Here is a 20574-nt window from a genome sequence, read left to right on the forward strand (position 1 = left end):
CCCGTTATGGGGTTAATGAGAAATAAATTGCTTGGGACATAAGCAGACACTAACTGAAATAAAAACTAACCTGAACTCATATTTAATCCTCATCCTCATTTCCCTCTCCAAAGAGAGGAGGTTCCTTCGTATCCTGCCAAGCCATGATAACTTGCCAAGCCCGCCGCCATGTGTCGTCAACTTGTGCTAACCTGCCTAGTGATACTATGTCTGATGGGGTGTAAGGAGCAACCAAATGAGGTTGCACCTGCCATCCCGACCAAGTCATTACTCGAAATGAGCGAACCACCCAATTGGTTGGTCTCATGACTTCAACCCTTTTCCAATCCGTGAACTGGGTATAGAATTCAGGTAGACAACTGAGCATGATGCGGCAAACCAAAACAGGCATAAGAAAATACTTATGTCGCATGTTTTGGGCTCTCTTAAGACTAACCACTAATACTCGGGGAATGTCATATCGGCGACGTCCCTCAGCTAAAGCAAGGAAAACATCACTAGCGGTACTATTTGCAGGGGTAAATTGTCAATCCCCTAAAATATTCATCAGGATGAATAACACAGTGGTGCCTACATTTAGGGACAGGCTACCAAGGGCTATGTTTTAATGCCCTTGGTCCATTGTATGAAATACCCCTCCCCCATAATACTCATGGAAATATGTATAGTCATAGAGATATGCATTATCAGTCATATATCCCCACGTGTGAATAGGATTAAGTATTGGTATTCCCGAAACTAACGCTACCACATACTTATTGAATTCTAGTGGTGTGTCATCAACCGTGACAGAGAATTCTTGTTCTCCATCTTGGTTAGAATAGAACTTAACATTATTGTAAAAAAATTCAGTAAGCTTAGGTGAATACGAGTCGTCTTCACTTACCAGAAGATGCCTCCATCCGAACTGCATGATCCTTTCGCGGAACCAATGTCCATAAGTCTCGGCTCCCCAACAAGTGTTCGAAAGACTGCTCCGGTATTACTATAAGAGAAGTCATCACAAAACTACTCTCTAGAACAGCTGCAACGATCCTGGAACAACCCACAAAAAATTGGAATTTTTCTTGCCCACGGGGTTCAGGGCGCGGGATGCGCTCAACCTATGCCTGGGTAGGGTGCGGGGTGCGCCTTGGTGATTTTCGAGTTCCAGGCGCTTGGGTGCAGGGTGCACTCACTTTTTGCCTAGGATGGGCGCGGGTCGCGCTCAGGATGAAAAAGTGGAGTTCTAGTGTTTTGGGCGCAGGTCGCGCTCAACTCTGGGCTTGGTAGGGCACGGGTCGCACTCTGATGAAATTCTGGCTGATAGTGCCTAGGGCACAGGTAGCACTCCACTAGGGCACAGGCACGCTCCGAGCTGCTAAGTTGCTAAAATGGAGAAGAAAAATGGGAAACGTGGGAGTGAAAGGTGAGAGATGAAAGTGAGGTGTAGTGTGGGTTGTGAGTGTAGAATGAAGGAAGTTTTTATAGGTTTTAAGTTGCTAAAACGAATCGGGAAGTTGCCAAAAAGCTTTAAGGCAATTGCCGGAAACAAAAAATTTCCAAAACCAAAAATGGAAACAACTCATATTCTTGACTCTAAAACAACCCTAATATCTTTTAGATTTAATTTAGAATAGTAACTTCTAAATTCTTTTAGATTTCATCCTACCACAACATCTAATCATAGGTATGCCCATATCGGCAATATTCTCAACTCTCACTCCAAAACAAATTCTAAACTAGAGGATCATATAACAAATCATGCTAGAGTAAATAATACCACCCCAAACAATTCGGGAAGGTGGGATTAACGATAAAAACAATGCACAATTTTAAAAGAACCATATTATATTAAAATTGAAATTCAAACAACATTTAACAACCAAATTCAAATTTAACTACGGAATTCATAAATTAACATCCGAACTAAATAAAAAGCAAATACAAAACAACATCAACTCATAATATTCCTAAACCACTCGCTACTGGTAGTGGAAGGCACATGGGAAGGTGATGGCTCCTGAGCTCCTGATGGGCCAGAGCCATCCGTCCTGCGGTGACGACGTTCGTGCCTCACTAACTGCTCCTTAGAAGAAGAACCCCCCTGGGGTGGCAAACATGCAAGCATATCGTCTTGGAACTTGCGCTGAGCTTCCATCTCGACCCCTCATCTATTCCCAATGCTCATCCTCACGCTGGGCTCGAGTCTCGAAGTTATGATGCATGGTAGCTTGCCGAGTCCGAGGTCTTTGCAAATAGTATTGAGAGAACGCATGCCACGATGAATCACAGTCATACGTTCTGCATCCGACCTACACCTCTCCAAGGCATCGACATCAAAACATGTCGTGTCCTCCTCATCCTCTGAGTCATCCTCTTCAACTACCTTCTCTTCAGGCAACCTCCAAACTTTTTGGATACACTCCGTATAAATATGAGGATTTTGGTGCTTTTTCAGGCAAATCCTATCAGACGTCGGAGTCGCTCTCAAGGTCATCATGATCTTCGTTATCAAAACAGGGAGAGGTGCAATACTCTTCCCAACTCCCCTAATCATGTTACTCAAAAACTTCAAAATACAGAATTCATACTTCTGCTCCCGGAGTATCCATTGAACGTGAAGGCAGTTCAGACCGATGTCGCTGACTTTCTCCTTCCCGATGACATTCTTACCAATCCACTGAGCTCTGACCCGGTGGTTGGTTCGAAAACGATCGGCGAACACAATGCGAGCTCGCATTGTAGTTCCCTTCAAACAAATCAGCGTTCATCAAAGGCTCGACCCCAGTAAATTGGGAATCCTATAATGTGGCATCGAGATGGCGTCTAGGCAGAATGCCTAAAATCTCAGCCAACAACCCAGTAGATACTTCTCTCCTCCTCCCAGCCACCTTAACAAAAATTCTATTCCCATCCAACTCCCTCGTCCTATAAATTTGCCGGACCAAATCTTCGTGGTAATAATCGTCTATCGAGTACCACAAACCACTCCAATCTCTCCTAATCATCTCATCACCGTAAAACGGCGCGAAGTGGTCGGCAGTAAACGCGTGCTCCGGCAAAATCCTACGTCTTTGAGCCATTGATATTTTAGAACAATTTGGGGGTTTAAATGGAATGTGGGGATGGAGTTTGAGACTCCCTCACTAAAAAAAAAATGGTGGAGGCGCGGTGGTGGCGCGGCAGTTCCAAATTCTTTGAGTTTTGGTGGTTTTCGGTGGTGGAAATTCTTAGGATTGGTGGAGGAATGTTTTGGAGAAGATTTGAAGTTGGAATTGTATTGTGGGCATGGGTGTATTGAGGTTTCTTTTTATTTTATTTTTTTTTATGTTAGGGTTTGAAAGTTGTTAATGGCGAAAGTGGGAAGATGAAGAAGAAGAAGTTGTATTGTGGGCTTGGGCCCAAGCCCAATTCAAATCCCAAAAAAATTTGATTTTTAGCGCAACTTCAAACTAAAATTGCCACTTCGTTACCGGTCCGATTTTTGCAAATGAGATATGGAAATGATCAGGAGAGAATTTCCAATCCAATGATCCATAAAACACTCTATTCCGACCGAGGATGACATATAAAAAGATGGAAAATGCCTCGAAGTGCGTGCATAACGTAAGTTATGCAAACGAATGAACTCTAATTTCATAGATAATGTCAACCCGAATAGAAATACAATTAAACGGCCTAAACAACACAACTGGAAAGTTGAAAAATTTAGGATAGAAACGAACACCCCACCCCCAAACAAATTTTAAACACAGAGTTTAGAAAATTTGTTTTAAAAGTGGGTCTTTTAAAGTCAGATTCCCAAGACTTCCTAAATTACTATGTTTATGATTTTAACAATTTTTATTTTTTTTATGAAAAAGATTTAATATAAGAAAAACAAGAAAGTAATAAATGCATAATTCACACCATAGAAAAACATGACTCAAAAACCGAGAAAACATGCAAGAGTGGAAAACATGAATTATATTAACCGTGGACTTAGGATCCGATACTTACAGCCACACACTCCATAGGGAGGGCCCAGTTACCTGAATGGTGCACTTACCAATATATGAAAATGAAAGGAAGTACACCAATGAAAAGGTCAGTCCGTATAGATAGGGTCCTGTAAAAGGACTCACTACTATAGAAAAGCTCATTAACCACTGTTATATACTGTGGTAAAAACCCTTTAACCACTATTTCTAAACCGTGGTATCAGTTGGGGTGACAAATACTTTTAGCAAAACCGTGGTATTAAGTGCCCCTTATTTACCACGGTTTCAGAACAAACCGTGGTATTATATTATCAAAAACTGTGGTTAATAGTCTATATGATGTGCTATTTCTGATGCAAACCGTGGCTTATATAGTTTTCTTATACCACTGTTCTTGCAAAACCGTGGTATATAGTATATGTTTTTTTTTATAAATAAATGAAATTAAACCTCATTTAATTCAATAATCAAAACACCACCTGATTAACAACCTACAAAATAGATTTTGAGCCCATTTTCCATCTTGTTCAATTTTGAACATTCCACATCCAACTTAAAAGTAAAACATAGGGCAACTAACAAGAAAGAAAATAGTTAATTGACATCTACCAAGCATGAAATACCATTATAGACTAATATTTCAAATTATTTCAAGTACAATAAGAAAATAACCTTTCAAATATACGTGTTCCAGTTTGTACAAATTAAAATAGTAATCTAATTGATTATGCTAATAATCTGGTCATTCAGTTTGTGTAAGAATTGGCATCCCTTGTTGAGCATTCACCTGCAACAATAAACAAATGCTAAGATTCTGTGTATATACATATATTCTTAGAGCCAGTTTCAAGTTGATTTCAGTTGTTCTAGTGGAAATAAAATATGTAAGTTAAGGGGAGAAAAGAAAGCAGAGTCCAAACCTAAATAGAAAGGGGGGTTCCAAACATATAGACTAAGATGGAAAGTTATCCTCAATTGGCTCAAACTGTCCATTTTGCTAGATGAATTGAACTTGATAATATGAAGTCGAACAACATCAAACTCATCTTGTGTATATATATCTTTAAGGGCTAAATTTGTCATCTGGATGAGTCAAAGATCAAGATAGGATGTTAAGTTAATGACAATCAAAACCCATGCAATGTCCACTGCAAAGAAGAAATAAAAAATTTAACCCTATACAACAACCCTAGCACATGGTTATTGTTTAAGCCTAGTAGATGGCAAGGGATGGTGCTACTAGTGACAAAATTTTGATCAATAATTCTCACCAGGCCTGGTTATTTTTTAAGCCTAGTACATTCTTGATGTTTGGGGCATGAGCTTCAGTACTTCTTGCTCCACCCCAAACACAAGCCATTACTTGGCTTGCACTTGATATGATTTTTAAATTAGCAAGCAAAAAGAAACTACACTCCACATTAAATTAACTTAATAAAACTTTTTAACTTAACAAGCAAAAAGAAATGGCCAATTTTAAAACACGTGTAGTCGTGCACAACCAATCAAATATCCTTACCCTGGGTTGCAAGGGATGAGAACAACTTTTTTTCTGTTTGCATTCCGCTGACTTTCTATAATAATTTGACTCTTCCTAGTCCCATCAGCTTCTGCGAAAGATATATGATTGACAAATCCAACGATATCACGACAGCTAGCAAATTCATGATAAAGAATTATGAAAATAGAGTAGAATAACTACTTTATAGTGCCGGAAATACATACCAAATTACTGAAAATATTATAGATTGACGAATATAGAAAACTCAACCTTTGGTCTAGCCACTTAAAACTATGGTCTCGATAGGCAAGGATAACCACACCAACATCTCAAAACTATTTGAATTTAATCAAGTGAGATAAAACCACACATCCTCACATACCAGGAGAATATCCAGCTAAGTTGCAATAGTACAATAACCCAAAAACAATATATAATTAATTGTTTAAAGAAAACCGTAAGTAGGATGATGCCAAGAGAAGTACAGGGAATAATATCTTCTTTACTCCCAAGGTTCACTCACTACACCTTTGAGTATGAAATCATACATACCTTGGGGATGTCCTTCCTCTTCTTGTCAAGCTTCTCCATTTTAGCCTTAACACACTGTGCTTCAGTAAGTAGTGCCATCATCTAAATGTAGTATAAGAATCAATCAGGTAAGGACTAAGGACTGAACTCTCAAACTACAAAATTGATATAGGAAATATCGAGTTACAACCCTCACTAGATAATACCTAAAAGTTTAATCACAACAGTAAACCATAATATTTGAACAGAAGCAAGGCGACCCATCTAGCCAGACAATACACACAAACTTGTGACCAATGTAACACTTTAGGAATTGAAAATTAATAAGGCAACCACACATATTACTAAGACACTATCATCTTGAATCAGCAAAAGCAATTTCAGGTTCAATCATCTTGAACATAGAAAATTCAGGATAATCCCCATGATATGATTTCATTTACATATTATAAAGAAATATATAGAAGGATATGAAGATTAGCCAAAATTCCACTAAATGCCTAGCAAATTTCCTAGAAAAAAATTCATAAATTAACTCTTGGGACATCATACAACATTTCCCAATACATAAAAATTCTAGAAGACCATAAAAATTCTATACACCATCATTCACATAAAACAAGAACACCAATGACATAAACAACAATTATTTAACACTGGGATCCTAATTATGAGTTCGACACTAATGAGAAATTCTATCAGACCCAATGCAAAGGAACCCAACACCAGTGCATGGTCTTATGTAAGCTATAAGATCTCTCATAAGTATTGTGAAACGCCTACTTATTGTCGAAGTAAACAACAAGCGTGGGTAAATCAAATTTTTAGACAATCTTGTTAACACAAGGAGTTTTGTTCAAGTAAATATATAGAGTACGCAAGAAAGGAAAAATCAAATGGAGAAAATAGCTGCAAAGGTCTAACACGTGGATAAGGTATTGTACCAAAATGGTGCTTTCTTAAGAAATTGAATGAAGCTTGGAAGCTATAATAATGTCAACAATTGCATTCAAACTTGTATCTGTAATATCATGTGATCCAAGGGCAGTATCCAGATGGAGAAAAACCACAAAAAGATACCAAACTTAACACCAATCAATTTTGATATAAGTTGTGAGTTTGTGATAATGTCGGAGAAGATGTATAAGATGCTAGAAATAGAAGTTTTACACGCCATAAGTTGCACGGAGATGGGTGTGGGATCAGTAGCATTACCAATGTCAATAACATGTTAAATGTATGGTTAGCAACACCTTATTCATTCGTAGAAATGGCTTCAAATGCTAACGAACAGGATAATAGCTTTGGAACATTTCATGTCAGAAGTACAGATAATATATAACCTTACAACCACTCAAGTTTAAATCAAATACATGTCCGTTACCCTATACAAATTCCAAATAATATTCGTAAAAATAATTATGTGAAGTTCCACATGTTGTTAGACAGTGCAAAAAGGAATAATATCAGTTTACCTGACATTCGAGTTGATAGAGTAAATCTTGAGATTAGGATAAGCACTAGTTATAGCTTTAACTCCTTCATCGGATATATGTAGGGAGATCTTGAGTACCCTGAACTGAAATCCGGTTATGCAGAATAGTGAAACCAATTAGTAATGAATAGTAGGAGAATTAGCTCACTAAGGCATATATATTAGCTTAAACCAGCTTATGTGATGTGTTAGTGACCCATGGATACAGTTGCATGCTCATACATGCTATTAGATGGGCAGCTCGTGACCATGCACTACATGTGAAATTAACACCTTGATCGAAAGTGTTCTTAATCACCAAGCTTGATGTACAAAACTCACCATTTAATTCATGTGTTCTAAAATTGGCATAAACTAGTCCTATATAACATTAAAATCATGAATTTACCCACAATAAACCTTAATTAACTAAACTAAACAATGAAAACAAACCATGGTGGAAAACAATTGAATCACTACTTCAATAAAATATTACTAACCCAATACTCGAAACTAATAATTTTAATAACCAAACTCACAATAAGACTAACTCCACTAGCAAAACCTACAACGTTGTATCCAAATTATCAAACTAACCTTGGCCAAAATTCAAGACATTACACCAAGTCATTATAGAGGTAATCAACAAACCAGTACATGCCATTAACGCGCTGATACATGCCATCACCAGGAGACATTATATAGGGATGAGTACAGACCATGGGGAGTTATGGATTTCAATTTTCAGCATGAACTAAAGGTAAATTAAAGATATCTAGCCAACCACAAAATGGAACGGATGGAAGAATAGCAAGGGATGACATGGTGATCACAACAAAGCATTTTCCATCGTAAAAAAGCCTTTCATATTCATTCATTCAGTTCTCCCTTTATCCTATACAAACCACAAGCATCTCTCTAACTCTATATCACCTTTGCAAATAACTTACCAATACAGACTTTAGAAAACAAGAAAAAGAGTAAGTATAAAAAATTAGGAATTGGGTTCAAGGGAGTAACAACAACATTTGATGAAAGCACTTGCCAAAGCAGTGGTAGCAAGCACTTGTACTCGCCAGAAGAAAATTCTATCGAGCTTTTTGATCTTATCAACTCATTTATATAAAAAGATGAAAGAATGTTTTTTGGAAAAAGAGAATGATTTGGAAAAATATGGGTCAGATTATGAGACAATCACTTCTTCTTATTCTTGTAATGTTGCTTGGTAATTCTCATGATGGTGATGTAAGAACGAGGATTAGTTCGGAAACCAAACTAGCTTTGAAAGATATTGTTGTGCGGATGATGAGTTTTTCTGATCCTTGATACTTTTAGATTTGATATCGAAAGCTACCTTACTAAACAGATGAAGAAGAATAGCAAGGGAAAACTGTTGAATGAATTACAAAGTCCGATTTCATACAACAAAATACCCAAAATTTTAGACTCCAGATTTTGCAGATAAAATTAGAAAGAAAATTTTCTTCAAGTTCAATAATAAGAACCTAATTACAAGAAAAGGGCGAGCTTGCATTAATTTAGTAAAGTTTAAGAAATTAAATTAACCAAAATAACAATCACTTGCGGAAAAGACTAGCCTTGCAATTGTATCCAGAACAAAGATATAACAACCTTGTCTGAAATGATGAACTTGACTGGGAGAAATCTAGGAGAGAGATAGAGCAGAAACCGTAGTAATGATTGAAAAAAGGGAGTTTTAGCACAATGTTTATTGGCCCCATTTTCGGTTTTATTTTTTTAATTTTCAGGGAGTGGTTTTATCCATGGTGGTGTAATTTTTCGAAAAACATAAACCACCTTTTTTTTTGGAGAAACAGTGAGGTAATCGAACATCTCAAAACAAATTAGCGATATTTGAGTAAGTACCGTGGTTTTTAGTATATTAAATACCACTGTATCTCGTAAACAGTGGTATTTGATTGTACCTAAATTAGAAACGTGATCTATACCGTGGCAAATGACTATTATCCACTGTTATTAGAAATACAGTGGTATATACCATTTGACTAACCGTGGTAAATGACTATTTTTGTAGTAGTGACTTCCTCTACATCAGGGGACAAAAGCTCGTGGAAATGTTTCAACCGTTGGCCATTGACTTGAAAGATACTGTTGTCCTTGGGATTTACCAAGGTGATTGCCCCGTGAGGGGTGACTTCAGTAACCAGAAAAGGACCAGACCAATGGGTTTTTAATTTCCCTGGAAAAATATGTAGACGGGAGTTGTAAAGTAAGACCTTTTGACCTACCACAAACTCTTTGCGCAAGATTTGATTATCATGAACACGTTTCATGTTAGCTTTATAATCCTTCGCGAGATCATAAGAATCGCTACGGATTTCTTCAAGCTCATTCAATTGCAACTTGCGCTTTACACCCGCCTCATCAAAATTGAAGTTAAGGCTTTTTATAGCCCACATAGCACGGTGCTCCAATTCAACGGGAAAATGACAAGGTTTCCCAAATACAAGTCTAAAGAGAGACATACCTATAGGGGTTTTGAAAGAAGTCTTATATGCCCATAAGGCATTAGATAGACGCTTTGACCAGTCTTTCCTATAAGGATTTACAGTTATTTCTAAGATCTTTTTGATTTCCCTATTAGAAACTTCTACTTGTCCACTAGTTTGTGGATGATACGGAGTTACTACCTTATGTGTAACTCCATAATTTTTCACGAGAGAAACAACAACTCTGTTGCAAAAATGTGTTCCACCATCACTAATGATGGCTTTGGGAATGCCAAATCGATAGAAAATATACTCTTTAACAAAAAACACAACTGTCTTATGGTCATTGCTACGGCAAGCCATGGCCTCTATCCATTTAGACACGTAGTCCACGGCAACTAGAATATAAATGAAACCGTAGGAAACTGGAAAGGGGCCCATGAAATCAATGCCCCATACATCAAAAATTTCTACCACCATGATTGGATTTAATGGCATCATATTACGCTTCGTGATTTGCCCAAGTTGTTGGCAACAAATGCACGTCTTGCAATGCACTTGGGCATCTTTAAAGAGAGTAGGTCAATAAAACCCACATTGAAGAATTTTAGCAACTGTTTTCATACCACTAAAATGGCCACCACATTCTTTGTCATGGCAGAATGAGAGAACCTCATTATATTCCTATTGGGGAATACAATGATGAATAATCTGATCCGCACAATACTTGAAAAGGTAGGGTTCATCCCAGTAGTATAGCTTAACTCTGGCTAAGAACTTCTTACATTCATTTCTTGACCAATCATAAGGAATAACACCAGACGCTAAATAATTGACAATGTCAGCATACCATGGTGCAGAAAAAATAGCATACAGATGTTCATCAGGAAAAGAGTCTGGTATAGACTCAGAATTACTATCATCATCGTTTGTAAGTCTAGATAAGTGGTCGGCAACTACATTTTCGACCCCTCTTTTGTCCTTTATTTCTAATGTGAACTCTTGTAGGAGAAGAATCCATCGGATTAATCTCTGCTTAGCATCCTTCTTTGCGAGAAGGTACCTAAGGGCTGCATGGTCCGTGTAAACTAGAGTCTTAGAACTAACCAAATAAGGACGAAACTTATCTAAAGCATAAACGACAGCTAAGAATTCTTTTTCAGTAGTTGTATAATTCCTTTGAGCATCGTTTAGAGTTTTACTAACATAATAAACAATAGTGGATTTATTATCTAGTTTTTGTCCCAAGACAGCACCAACTGCATAATCACTAGCATCACACATGAGTTCGAAAGGTTTAGACCAATCGGGAGGCTGTATAATGGGTGAAGAAAGTTAAGGCAGCTTTTAAAGTTTTAAAAGCCTATTTACAGTTAAAATTAAAATCAAAGATGGCATTCTTTAAAAGCAATTAGTTAACGGCCTAGCTATTTTCGAAAAATCTTTGATAAAATGCCTATAAAAACATGCATGGCCTAGAAAGGCTCTAATATCACGGACAGTCTGTGGTATAGGTAGAGTCGCTATCTTATCTAGTTTGGCCTTATCTACTTCGATGCCATCACTAGATACTATGTGACCTAGTACTATGCTTTTTTCACCATGAAATGACATTTTTCCCAATTTAAAACCAGACTTTTTTCTTCACACCGTGTTAAAACCTTAGATAGGTTAGACAGGCAGTCGGTGAAAGAGTCTCCATAGATAGAAAAATCATCCATAAATACTTCCATGAAACGCTCTACCATGTCACTAAATATATGAAGTATACACCCCTGGAAGGTACCAGGAGCATTACAAAGGCCAAAAGGCATTCGTTTATAGGCGTATGTCCCAAAAGGACATGTGAAAGTAGTCTTTTCTTGGTCATCAATATCAATAATAATTTGGAAATATCTAGAGTAGCCATCCAAAAAACAATAAAAAGCATGACCAGCTAGGCGTTCAAGCATCTGATCTATAAAGGGTAAAGGAAAATGATCCTTTCGTGTCATGGAATTTAAACGTCTGTAATCAATACAGATCCTCCATTTCATAGGACCATGCGTGGAAACATATTCACCCTTGGCATTACGTACTATGGTAATCCCTGATTTCTTAGGAACTACATGAATGGGACTTACCCATTTGCTATCAGAGATTGGGTATATGATACCCGCATCGAGTAACAGTAAGACCTCTTCCCTGACCACCTCTTTCATGGAAGGGTTCAAGCGACGCTGAGGTTTGCGAGAAGTCTTTGCGTTATCCTCCAAATGGATACGATGAGAGCACACATTAGGGTCAATTCCCTTAATGTCGGTTAGGGACCAACCAATCGCAGAACGATGTTCCCTAATCACCCTGATCAACTGTGTCTCTTCTTCCTTAGATAACAAAGAAGATACTTTAACTCAGGAGGAAGAGGTTTAAGCACCGGGGTGGAAGGAATATCGATAAATGCTTCTGGAGGGTCCTCATCTTGAGTAATGAATACTTGCTTAGGCAGCAGGTCTTCAAACTATGTATATGGAGCAATCGAAGGGTCTACAATTTGTGTAGATTCGAAGATGGTGTTGACTTCCTCTACGTAGGAGTAATCGACAAAATCTGAACTTCCAAAAGAAAGGAATTTATGCATATGGATTTCTGGAAACGTGTTATTAAAGAAATCTTGAGCTAAGCTCTTGATCATGCTAACATCTCCATCTATAGACGAATCTGGTAGTTGTTTCATCATTTTAAAAACATTTACCTCAACTGAAAGATGGCCAAAAGACAAGGACATCGAACCATCGCGGCAGTTTATAAGCGCGTTGGCAGTTGCCAAGAAAGGACGCCCTAAAATGATTGGAACAAAGTCGTTAACAACTTCTGTATCAAGGATAACAAAATCAGCAGGATAGTAGAAATCCTGGACCTTAACAAGCACATTTTCAACCACACCCTTAGAGTACTTAATAGATCGATCCGCTAATTGCAACATCATTTTAGTAGGTTGCATCTCTTGTAGACCTATTTGTTTGTATAGATAATATGGGAGTAAGTTAACACTCGCCCCCAGGTCTAGTAAAGCGGTCATTGTGTGGGAATATCCTAAGGTGCATTATACAGTAGGACGACCAAGGTCCTTGTACTTAACGATTCCATTGTGTTCCGTTAAAGTTGGAAAATGTTCCGTTAAAAAGGCGTCTTTAGGAATATTTGTCATACGCCTTTTACTGCACAACTCTTTGAGAAACTTAGCATGGTGAGTTAATTTTTTAATTGTGTCCAGAAAAGGTAAGTTTATCGTTAGATTTTTAAAAACTTCCCTAATCTCGTCAAAGTTTGTATTCCTGTTTAACATAGCTAATTTCTGGGGAAACGGTGGTTTCTCTCTATATTTAGCGTATGGATCAACTGGATGTCTAACCTTTGCTTTATGTTTCTTAGGTTGTGGTTTAACTGGTACCTCTACAGGGGTAGGCTCTTCAGTTTCTATTATGGTATCTAGTTTAATCTCCGGTGTAAGGACAACTGGTGGGGTAACTATAGGCATAGTTACTTTGTTATCAACCACTCTCCCAGAACGGAGAGTGGTGATAGCATTTAGCTCATCCACGTTTGCATTTTCCATACTAGTATTACCATTCACCTCAAAGGCTGTGTTTGTTGTTTTAGGATTAGCTATCGCTTTACCTGGAAACACACCTTTGGGTTGTACTTTCTCTTGAGCTAACTGCTGTAAAGAAAGTTGGATGGCTTATAAAATCTGTTGTTGAGATTGCATAAAGGTATCAAAATGATCTGGTTGTGGAGGAGTGTTAGCTATAGGTTGTGTGACAGGAACTATGTCACGTTGATTATTAATTGGTAGATTTTGATAGTTATTATTATTAACCGGAACGATACCTCTATTAGCATTATAATTATTATTGTTATAATTATTATAATTACCCTGACCTTGTCCTTCTCGTGGTGGAGCTTGGTTGTTATAATTATAATTATCCTGACCTTGTCGTGGTGGGCCTTGGTTATAACTGTTTGCTGACCTAACATTTTGATTATTAAACCCTGGAGGTATTACTTATTGATTATTTCTCCAACTGAAGTTGGGATGTTGTCTCCAAGGAGCGTTAGGAATAGGATAACTATTAATCGAGCAAACATTATCTTGTTGTGATTAACGTTCATAGGCGAGAGGACAATAGGAGTCGGGATGCTCTGGACTCAAACATAAATTACATGGATTGGAGTTGACATTCATGATGGGGATAGGCGTTTGTTGAACAGAAATAGCCTCTACCTTTTTAGTTAGAGATTTGATTAAATTTTTAAGTTCCGGCTCGGGTTTCATCTCAAACATACCGGCGGTTTTAACTGTTGTAGAAGAAGTAGCGAAACGGGAGAATTCGTCACTACTCCCCCCAAGTTATTATTACGCTTAGTTTGATCTTCTAAAAATTTATAAGCCTCTGAGGCTTCCTTACTTAGGAAACTACCCCCATTCATTATGTTAAGAACTTCTTTATGGTCGTGTAGAAGTCGTTTGAAAAAGGCACGAACTAGCGTGTCTTTCGCGAGGTTATAGTGTGGACACTCTATAAGTAGATCGGTGAAATGATTCCAAGCCTCTGAAAATGATTCATGAGGATTCTGTCGAAAGAAATGAATCTTGGAAAGCATTTCATCGGTCTTCAGTGGTGGGTAAAAGTGTTCCATAAATAGTTGAACAAGTTTAGCCCACGAGTCCGCAGAATTAGGCGTTTGGGCAGTTAACCAAGATGCCGCCTTGTCGGCTAAGGTGAAAGGAAACACCCTCAATTTAATTTGTTCAGCACCAACCGTAGGATGGTGGAATGTAGTGAGGACTTGGTCAATCCTACGCATGTGCTGATAAGGCTTTTCATGGTCTAACCCATGAAAAACGGGTAACAAATTAAATATATTTTGGGGGATTTGGAAATCCCCCATTGGGTTTGATAGAACGATGCAAGATTTAGGGCTATCGTTCAAGGCTTTGTAAAAGTCAGAGAGAGGAGACTCTCTTTCTTCAGCCATTATTTCAGGTGGTGTGTGTGGTATATTAGCTAGAGGTATAACGAGTGGTATACTAAAAAGGCGTGTTTGTTGACGTTGCCGGTTGATTACGTTAGGCGTTTTTCTTCGACCTGACCTTAATCTCATGCAAGGCTAACCCAATCTTAACGAAACACAACAACACTCCAAACAATCCTGATATGCTAGTATGAACCTCTAACACACTACAAGAAACAGGTTTTTTAGCGACAAAACCTTTAGCGACGATGGAAAAATGTTGCTGATAATAATTTTTGGCGACGCTGAGAACGTCGCCATTTTTCCATTGTCTTAGTTTGTATAATAAGTTTTGGTGACGTTTTTTAACGTCACTGAAAGACTGATTCAAATTTTTTGAAAATGTTGAATTGAGAAATCAATTTTTGGCGACGAAATGAATGTTGCAAATAGGCGTTTTGTCAATGACAACAATTTCCAGCGTTGGTGATAGCAGTGTTTCCCAACTTTTTTTGGAAGCGTCGCTAGAGGCTACCTTTTTGCGATGCTTTTTCTTGTAGCCAATTGTATTGGTATAAAGTGAAAATAATTATAACAAATGGCAACATTACTAGCATCTCAAATTGTAGTCTTTTAGCTGCGCTATTGATTTCATTTGCTTAATATTTTTTTGGTGTGAAAAAGTTCTCCCACCCTCTCAAACTTTCGACATCTACCGCCTATTTTTTCGATATCCAAATTGTTTTCGGGGAATTTTTGATGACCTAAAAAAAAGAAGAAAAGAAAAAGAATAAACATAACCGCCTTTCTTCTCACCTCCACCATCGATTACTGAATCACCTAATTCTACGTACGAACCATCAGTAAAAGGTACACTCTATCGCTCTTTATTCTCTTACTTAGGGTTTCAAGTTTTCAACTATGAATTTAGGGTTTTTAATTAATTTGATTATCAAATTTTAGGGTTTTTATTTACTTTTTGGTTCACATCTTTTTTTTCTATATTGAATTTTCAATAATCCTTTGAATATTTACAAGACTATTGAGAGAAAGAGTCCATTACAGAGTGTACACCATGAGTCACATGCATTTTCGTGGGTAAGTTAGTTTTTAGTCCAACGTTTCTCAGTCCTTTTTATTTACTTATTCTGTTTTGTTTTTGATTTTTCAGGAAAGGTTCGTGTTTCTTCATCAGCATTACATACAAGAGAACACCACCATCATGGCTAAAGACCTCTTCACAAGACGTAAGAAAAATAAAAATACCCGAGTTGAGAAAAATTAAAGCAGTTCTTGTATAATACAGCTCAGTAAGCCTTGAAAATTGAGAATAAGTCTTGCTATTGGCTTTTAATTTTGCAGAAGACACCGAGTTGCTCCATTTATGTAGTGGCCACTATAGAAACCTTTGAACGGAACTGGGATCGAAAGTGTTTCTCTATGCTTTTAGCGTTTTACTTGTAAGAACCTTAATTTAATTTTTGGTGCTTCCGATTCAAAACTTAGTTGTTTGTTACTATTATCCTTAGTGCTTATCCTAGTTCCAACCGTCCACTCATTTCTTGTTACAAAGGAACTAGTTTTCTAGAACATGGGTAACAATGTAGTCTGTTCTCTTTTTCTTCTTATTTTGATTTGTTTGTGGGTTTAGGAGAGGTTGTGTACTAGACTACTAAGGAAAGAGCGAGTGGAACTACGTGTGTCTTGTTCCTGGAAAGAGAATCCAAGGGGTACACCTATTTAACAATTATGTAATTTTGCCCCCTTCTTTTTAATGTTTATTATCCGTTGTAGAGTATTTGACTATCGGTTATTCCTTAAGGTTTAATGTTTAGTGAGCCCTTACGAATTAGAGTTGTTAACTGTATCGGAGATGGTTCTTCACTTCTTCTACTGTTGATAAGTTTTTTTTTCCTTAATTTCATAAATGTAATCTTTTATGGTGTATGTTTCTTACTAACGAAGATCTTCTCTTCTAACTAACAGCTAACGCCAAAACTCGGGAGCCTTGTCTTTTGTAGTATATCTCTTCTTCTTCCTCTTCATATTTGTGCCCTCTATTTTGCTTATGTTTTTACAAGGAAATTTTCTCTGTTTTGGAAGAAGAAAGAGTTGGAAATAGATTTGGGGGAGCTTAATCTCTCTCTCGACCTTCACCAAAATTCTTACAGATGATGAAGTACTTAGCCCCTTGATAGGTACAGACCTAGTTATTATCCTTGTTAAAAAGCTTATGCAAAGTGATTGATTTGTGTTTTTCATACAATTTGATTTCAATAGAGTAGTGGATATATATTAGTGGGGTTCGATTTTGATTGCTTTACTAGTGTGCTGTTTTGGTTAGAATAGATAAGATAATCGATTAAACTCTACGATAGCAGGTAAAATAATGGGGAAATAAGGAGAACGTCCAGGAGATGCTAACTAATCATGTTGGAGGAGACTCTGGAATTTCAAGGACGATCTGCTATTCCTTTGTTACGGTGGACTGGGTTCCATTACAAGACTTTCATTTAGTTGAGTCAAGTAAACAACTTGATTGATTACATTGTTTGGTTGCTCGGTGAGAATCGGTGTGCAAGGGACAGGTAAGTTTTCACTTCAATGTTTCATACGGGTGATTCACTTGCTATAGACTTGATAATATTTAAAGAACACTTGTTTTCCTGTCTGTCTTGTGGTAGTTGCACTGGTCTGACTTTGCACTAGAATTTGTTTTAGTTAGAGTGGGTTTTGGGATATAGTGATCTAGGATGAAGAGTTAGTTATCTAAATCTATTTACCAAGGGTTCCAGTTTCATGGTATTTGGATATCTGAATCAGGAGTTACGCATGTCCAAAGATGGTATTCTAGCCTGCCAGGAAAACTACGCTGAACTGACTTCGCGCTCGATTTTGTAGTAGTTAGAGTTAGATTTGGGTTTTAGTGATCTAGGCAGTAAAGTTAGTACTCTGTATCTGCTTTCTAACAATTCCAATTTCATGATATTTGGATTACTGAGCTAGAAGTTACGGGTTTTGAAAGGTGGACTGTTCCAACCGAATTTTAAGTGTACTGGACTGATTTCCAGCTGTGGTTTAGCATAGTTAGAGTCAATTTTAAGCTATAATAACCTAGGTAGAAAAGTTAGCACTCTATCTGTGTTTTCAAATGAACCAAGTTTCATTGCATTTGAATAATTGTAGCAAGGGTTATGCTTCCTGCAAGATAGCATGTTCAAACTGAATTTTTACTTGCTTTACCTCATTGATCATAATTATGATGTATTATATGGATCTTGCATGTATATTGTGTGCCTTTATTTTTTTGTATGTGTATTACCTCTGTTGACTATGAAGGGTTTTAGATAGCACTTCTAAGGGATAACCCAACAACTAGAGTGTCTAAAGACCGAGAAAGTTAAATCCAGAAAAAGGTAGGCTTTTGCTGCCCTCCTTATCGGAAGGAGCAACCATACACCATTTCCATTCCTACATAACACCCTAATTAACAGGAAGAAGAACTACACCAAGCAAGAGGTAAATCCTTTTGCCCTTGTGCGTCTCAACCTCATTTGTTCGCTTGTTATTTTTGTTTCAATGTCATCTAAATTTGCAAATGCTTTATGTTTTGTTCACAGGTAGTAAAGATGAAAACAAATATACTTAAGTTCCTAAACTTTGAGATGGGAAATCCCACGATAAAGACTTTCCTGTGGAGGTTTACAAGAACTACACAAGGGGATTGTGAAGTAAGTCGATCACACTTTTGAGTATCTACTTGTTATGCTCCCTTTTGGATGTTTGAATTAATAAGTGAGTTATGTGGCTTTTATGTGTGCCCCTACCTACAATTTGCAGAGCTAAGTTTATTGGACTATTGTTGCCCTAGGTTCCTACCCTCACTGGTTACTTGTTCAATGATATTTCTTACCAACTTCACACTTCAACCGAAGATGCACCCCTGGGTAAGTAGTTAATTTCACTTTGATACTTTAAATAGTGTTTATATTTAAAAAGAGTAATAAGTTAATTTCCTCCTTAAGTTAATTGTCATAAGAGCTTGTTTCTCACTAGTTTAAAGTGTTGGGTATATGGATTGTTCAAGGTAGAAGCAAACGAATTGAATGTTAATTGGTATATTTAGTGGTGTGGCATTACCATATTATAGTAAAACTCTTTTCCAGCAAGATTTAGATATTCACTTTAGGAAGGGAGAACTTTTACCACTTGCATACAATTGAATATGAGGTGTTGATCGTTATGTTGGTATGTAATTAATGCTAGCGGAATGAATATTCATCTTTTAACACTAATTAAACTCTACTAAGTTGGCCTACCATTTGCAAGTGGTGAAGGCATCACTACAGTTCAATTCCTAATATTTGATATGTTTTGTGGCTAAGAGTTTGGTGGCACCTTGTTTAACTTGTGTTTTATTAGTAATAACTTTTGTACCTCTTCAGCCACCCTGAAAACCTTTGAAATCTGTTTCATAATAGGGATAATTCTTACTACATCTTTTTTAGCCCTAGCATATATAGCTTGATTGCCCTAATATTCTTATTTGAAGTGGAAATGTGATTTTGGCTTATATATATTAGTGGGTCTTTAGAGTCTATGCTTTCCTTAGTGCCTTGCTAAGGAGGTATATAACTTCGTATTAAGGAACTCCTCTGGCCTTGTACTTTTGTGCCTTCATATTAATGAAATTCTTGTTTTGTATATAGTTCAGTTCTTAGATTTATCTCAATGAATACTAGCTAGTAGAGGTCTAATGGATAAATTATTTGGATACAATTTAAACTTAACATAATTGTTAATAGTTCACCGGATTTTAATTTTGACGATGAAACTATTATATTTTTGTTTCCATTTTTTTTTTTGTGGTCTAATAGATAATATATTTGTATGCAGATATAATCTTACGTCCAAAATGGATCGGTTTGGTATTAGTTTTGTGAAGAAATGGCGGTTTAGAATTGCAAGAGGCACTAGAAGAATCTAAATGCTATTTTATTATAATTTTTTTTTTGAAGACGGTCCATTTGCAAGCTACTTGAGGGATGTTTAGAAATGTTTTGTTTTGTTTAAGTTAATACTTTTCTTAAGATGAGTTCAAAAAAATAAAAAATTATGAAAGGGAATGATGCAACTCTCTTTTTGTTCTAATGGAGTGAATTAACTCACTTTTATTTATTGAAAATTTGTTGCTTAAGATAATTGATGTTGTGGTTGTGAGTTTATTTGTTGAATAGAAGGGGGGGGGGGGAATAATTGTACAAATGGTGCACAATCGGCAACGATTTTAGTGATCAAAATAGTCTTTTGTGACACATGTAGTGTGGGAATATGATCACAACTAACCAATAGTTACGATTAAAACGTCACTTATAACACTAATTTTTTTAATTCGTTTGACCTTTTTTGACGATAGAAACGTCACTAAAAACACAAAAAATTTAAATATTTTAGATCTTTAACGATGATAACAACGTCGCTTATATAACCAAAGTTTCAAATTACTGATATCTTTAGTGACAATAAAAACGTCGCTAATAGGATTTTTGTTTTTTTTATTTTTTGGACTTATAGCGATGATTAAAATGTTGCTAATAATGCTAAAATTTTCAAAATTTTCAGACTTTTATTGACGTT

General features: G+C 36.8%; 1 long non-coding RNA gene across 2 annotated transcripts; it reads left to right on the forward strand.

The window, feature by feature from the left end:
- The first annotated feature begins 16741 nt into the window (after positions 1 to 16741).
- Positions 16742 to 19445, forward strand: LOC147494468 (uncharacterized). Of its 2 annotated transcripts, XR_015198765.1 has the most exons (4): positions 16742 to 17135; positions 17319 to 18456; positions 18558 to 18668; positions 18809 to 19445. It is a non-coding gene; the product is annotated as an uncharacterized LOC147494468 (long non-coding RNA). The 2 variants fall into 2 exon arrangements; XR_015198764.1 differs by having other exon boundaries at positions 17319 to 18668.
- Positions 19446 to 20574: the final 1129 nt, after the last annotated feature.

The sequence above is a fragment of the Coptis chinensis genome, chromosome 6 (assembly GCF_015680905.1).
Source record: "Coptis chinensis isolate HL-2020 chromosome 6, ASM1568090v1, whole genome shotgun sequence".
In the NCBI taxonomy this organism is placed as follows: domain Eukaryota; kingdom Viridiplantae; phylum Streptophyta; class Magnoliopsida; order Ranunculales; family Ranunculaceae; genus Coptis; species Coptis chinensis.